The sequence below is a fragment of the Dipodomys ordii genome, unplaced genomic scaffold (assembly GCF_000151885.1).
Source record: "Dipodomys ordii isolate 6190 unplaced genomic scaffold, Dord_2.0 Scaffold25, whole genome shotgun sequence".
NCBI lineage: Eukaryota > Metazoa > Chordata > Mammalia > Rodentia > Heteromyidae > Dipodomys > Dipodomys ordii.
In genome coordinates this window covers 11,905,900-11,911,367 of record NW_012267241.1, presented here as the reverse complement: position 1 = coordinate 11,911,367, position 5,468 = coordinate 11,905,900, and the positions used below count along the sequence as shown (strand labels likewise).

At 42.4% G+C, this 5,468-nt stretch overlaps 1 protein-coding gene across 1 annotated transcript in view; it reads left to right on the top strand.

Moving 5' to 3' along the window:
- Positions 1 to 5,468, top strand: part of Rnf125 (ring finger protein 125, E3 ubiquitin protein ligase) — a 39,950-nt gene that overhangs the window by 33,564 nt on the left and 918 nt on the right. The gene's annotated exons all lie outside the window — the stretch shown is intronic.

The following is a 5,468-nucleotide window of genomic DNA, read 5'->3' as shown; positions in this document are numbered from 1 at the left end:
CCACTTCCGGCTTTTTTCTTTTTGCTCATATGGTGCTGAGGAATCGAACCCAGGGCCTCACACATACAAGGCAAGCGCTCTACCACTGAGCCACCTTCCCAGCCCATGAGTACATTTCTTATCAAGCATTGTAGCCTCCTCCTTTGCTTCCCCTTCCCATCCCTTCCCAGCCTCCCTGCGCCCCCCCCCACCCAATCCTCCCCACCACCAAAGTTGTAAAGTTTGTTTTCGACATGACAACTTGTACTTCTCATTGTTGCAATGGGTCCACCTGTATCCTTATTTAAACGACTTGTTTTTCCCCTTCCCCTCCACAAATTATACCGACATCAAATACAGTGAAAGCAGGGGTTATACTGTGGGGGAGGGACATACAAAGCAACCAAGAAATAATCTTATAAATGCGTTAGAAACAATTGCATGAAAGAAAAAAAATCAAATATCATTTATATATGTATAAATACATACACACATATTTCTGTAACCTCCAGTTTAGGAAGTTATAATTGTCAGTGAAATTTAGGAAAAAAGAAATGTCCTCCTATTGGTAAACCTCTTAAGGTTTCAAAAGTAAAGCACTGAAATATAGAAGCTAAACAATGCTACTCATTGTTGTTATTTTTTCACCCTCTAGCCTCTCCTCAGTCTTCTGATACAGCTTAAAGTACACAGCCTTGTTTCCTTCCTTTCTTCTCATTTGTACCACCTCTTACATATTTATTGATCTGATTTGTCAGGGAAGATAGTATCACCTCCATTTTAATTATTTGCCTTGATCAGGCTCTATCTCTAGAGTAGTGTTCTGTGGTAGGCATGAATTGAGGGAGGGGAGCACAATTCAGTTTACAGCATCTGTCATAGTCAAAAATTCCTATTTATCTGTACTGTCCATTGAAACTAGGGCTTCCTACATATTAGTCAAGTTCTCTGCCACTGAGCTATACCCCAGCCCTAGTTTTATTTATTTAATATAGAATCTCACTATTATATAGGCTGGCCTGGAATTCCTGGACTCAAGTGATCCTCCTATCTTGGCCTGAGCTCAGATAAAATTCTTTTTTTTGAACTCTTCAAATTCCTCCATGATTACTCTCTCCTGGTTAGACTCAGACTTTGTAAATCAGTTTGTGTTGATTTTTTTTTCTCCTACGCATCTTCCTTACAATACAGCAAGACACTTACATATTTCTATTGATATTTTCCTGGATATGCATAGAGAAAAGAAGAGCTGGTAACAAGAATGCTGAGTTCCAAATCAAGAAACCAATCATTTGTTGGACTGAAGGACAAAAATCAGGTTCTCACTGCCTTTCTATGCATACAGTTGGAGTGTTTACCAAGAAAGTGTGAGATCTTGGCATTTGGAATAGGAAGAAATGAATCTAGACTGCCCAAAGCTGTGTGGGAGTGCCTTGCTATCTCCCTCCAGGTAAACATTGACATTGCCATGGATTGAATTTAGTTGGAGGATAATGTAATGTTGATACTTTGGAGGATAGAGATGCAGAGATCTCTGCCAGACCAGCCACCTTTCTGCATCTACACTATCTTGAGACAAAGTGTGTCTAGCAGGATGCACTACATGTCATGCATACTCGAGTAGTTGTTAGTACAAAGAAACGCCATAGATGTTGGCCAGCCTTGATTCTTCAATTATAGCTTAAGGGTTGGTGTTGGCTTAAGGGTTTTGGTGTTGGCTTTGAGGAAGTTCCCCTAAAATGAAACTGGCAGACAGGTCTGTATTGTAGGCCTGTGGTTCTTTAAAACACGTTTTAATTTCGTAGAGTACCTCAGGCAATTTCCAGATTCTGATGCTTTTAATAAAATGTGACTTGCAGGATTGGGGTGCACTTAGTGGTACAGTGTGTCCATGTGTAGCACATGTAAACCCTGGGCCCAATCCACACCCCACATATACAAAAGTATATATAGAACTGCTATAGAACTTGAAGTATTTTCCAAAGACATGTGGATTAGAGGCTTGGTTCCCAGTTTGTCCTTACTGGGACTTAGTGGAATCTTTAAGAGGGGAGGCAGCTAGGTGTGGTGGTATATGCCAGTATCTCAACACTCAGAGACAGAAGATGAAAAGTACCAGGCAAGCCTGGTCTAGAGTAAGAGTGTGTCTTAAAATAGAGATATGTAGATGACAGATAGATACATACAGAGAGACAGGTAGATAGATGATAGAGAAAGCCAGGGAGATAAAAGGAGATGAGAGTTATTGGGACCCTCTTTTTCTCTCTTTCTACTTTGCACTTGTTCTACTTATTAAACACTCCAACCATTATGGGCTATCTCATCATAGGCCCAAAAGCAATAGTGCCAAGTGACCATATAGTGAAGCCTCTCCAAGTGAGAGCCAAAATAAACCTTTAGTCTTTTAAAGTTGATTATCTCTACTGTTTTCTTGTAGTAACAGAAAGCTCACACATATCACCTATCCCCAAATAAGATGGCGCAGCTTAACGTCCTCATGTCAATAGAAATTGTCCTAGCAGGCACTATTATCAAGCCAGGTTAGCTGATACTTTTTTTTTTTGGTTGGTCGTGGGGCTTGAACTCTGGGCCTGGGCGCTGTCCCTCAGCTCTTCAGCTCAAGGCGAGCGCTCAGGTTAGCTGATAATAGAAGTCTTTGTTGTCTCAATAATGCCCATTGGACTCAGTGGCTCACTTCTTTGCTTTATTCTGTGTCTTGTGGCTTCTTCCCATTTGTCCATGTTCTTAATGGAAATTATATTTGCCTTTCTTTGATAGGGAATCACTTGATTTAGTCTAGAGTTGCTAGATTATGAAATATCAAAATTGGCAGATTAAGACTCAAAGGAAGAAGTAAATTAGTTGTAAATACTGCACCGAAAAACAGTGATCTCTTCACTGCCTCTAGAAGAATGTCTGGAAGGGACTTTGAATTGTCCTTATGCTGGAATAATAAATGACTATGTACTGAGAGCAAAGGCTGGAATAATGGAATGTACCTGAGGGTTGTTATATTTAAAATTACATCTGTAACCCAGCATTCAGGAAGTTGATCTAGGATGATCCCCAATTCAAGGCCATTATGAGATCCAAGGATGCAAACCTGGATGCAAAGTAATACTACATCTCAAAAAACAAAACAAGAGGCTGGGAAGGTGGCTCAGTGGTAGAGTGCTCGCCTTGCATCCATGAAGCCCTGGGTTCGATTCTTCAGTACCACAGAAACAGAAAAGGCCAGAAGTGGCACTGTGGCTCAAGTGGTAGAGTGCTAGCCTTGAGCTGAAAAGCTGAGGGACAGTGACCAGGCACACAGTTCAAGCCCCACGCCTGGTAAAAAAAAAACAAACAAGAACAACAAGAAGCTGGATGTTGGTGGCTCTTGCCTATAATCCTAGTTACTCTGGAGGCTGAGATATGAAGTTTCTAGTTTGAAGCTAGCTGGGATAGAAAAGTCCATGAGACGCCTATCTCAAATAAATTATCCCCCAAACTGGAAGTAGAGCAGAGCTGTGGGTCAAGTAGAAGAATGCTAGAGTTGAGGGAAAAAAAAAAAAAAAGGCTCAGAGTCAGTTCCCAGGACTCCAGTTCAAGCCCTAGGACTGAAAAAATAAAGGTGCTTGCATTTAAAAACTGGTATCAGGCTTTCAATTCTGTGTTATGATGAAACTAATCTTGTTATAGTTGCCTTTCTAATAATTGACAGACCCAGTGCCCAGAGAATGTCAGTGAACGTGTGAAATAAATGGAAAGGGATAAGGGAGGGAGGAATTTTGAGTGTTGAGGGGGAAGAGAGATGTTTGGCTTCAATTTTTATCTATTTCTCAAGATTAAAAGAAAACAAAGAAAAATTGTAATGTGAGTTGACTTCTTGAAATCTCTTTGCCTTAATTTGCCTTATCTAGGGCTTTGCCTCTGGGGACAGAGAAGCTTATTCAGTAAAACAACGTTAGCTGTTCTCAGAGTGTTTCATTGTTATTTTGCTTTGTTTCCAGTGATAGCTTTTTGTGCCTGTATCAGGGTAAGACAGTGGCTGGCCAGGCTTCACAGCTCCTGTGTTGAGGTACCTTCCAAGTTGATGTGCTTAGTGGAGACTAGAATGTTGGAATATGTTTCACATTCCTTGGAGACAGAGTGTGAGTGGCATGGATTGGGATGATCTGTTCTAATCAACTGTACCACAGAGGCTAGGGTTTATAGGCAAATAAAACCACTGGAACTATGGATAGGGGCATCATTAAAAAAGGGCATCTGTGGAACAGAGGTATGAGGAGAGAATTTAAACTCTCAGTGGAAAACTTTCTTCTTTTGGGAAGAGGTCTCTCTTTTACAGCATTTCCTTCTTAAGTCTCCTGTTCCCTTTTGAAATGGTGACTCCGCACAGAAATTGGGACAAAAACTCAATAAGGAAAGCAGAATAGCTAGTTCATGAAAGGGTGTTTAGTATGGGAAACTAGTTGAAAAGATTTGGAAATGCCAAAAGACAAGGTGTGACGGTGAGGCAAACACAAGTGCCTGGGAAAAGAAGGGGCTCCCAACCAAGCAAAAAGCAAGACATGGTGTAAGGGCAGGCAGTCGGGACGAGTCAATGCTGAGGAAGGACTAAAACCATTGCTAGAAGCAGAGAGAGGAGATCACCTTGCCCTCTCCCTTATGGGTCTCTCTTCAGAGCTTCCTATTGGCTAAACATAACCAGAAGTCACTGAACTCCCATTTATCTGGGGGTGGGGGAGGGGAGGGTTTGCAGAAGCTCCGTCTAAACCAGTGGCCTGGCCTATATTTAACACCCCCACGGACAATGTAGACGACAAATGCCAGCATTGCATCAACTCGTCTCTTTAAATAACTTTTATTTATAGAACCATTCAGATTATGGTTGGAGGCTTTAATAAGGGATCAGAATGAAAGATGGGAACTTCTTTTCACATCATTGTGCTTCCGTTTACAGATTTATCAATTGCGTGGAGGGCTCATTTGGAAAACCCCAACATTTTAGCATATGGGTTGCCAAGGAAAGCACAAAAATAAAACATTCCTTGGTGAAATCGGCTTCTGATTTCTTCAAATCAAAAGCAATCACCCGTCCCCTCCCCCCCCAACACCTCTGCATCTGTGTGTGAGAGAAGTCAGCACATTTAGAAATCAGTCCTATCGTGTTTCACGAGACAGTTAAGAATGAACATTACAACGATCTCGTAGCCCAGGGCTGGCCTCGATCTCCCTTCCCTCCAGCCCCCAGGTCGGCCTGGGGAGGGCCAGGTTACAGACACGCATCACTCGACGGGGCTAGGCAATCTTGCGTTCTAATCCTTTCTCCCGAGAGATGAAAACTTAACATACGCACTGTCCCGGAACCTACCTGGACACGATCAAAACAGCCCAGCAAGGGCACGTGGCAAAGAGGAACACTCCTAGAGGAACGACCCCAACAGCACCACATTCTGGAAAACCTGGGTGCAAGTGGTGGGCGCGGCCAGGCTCGGGGTGGGCGC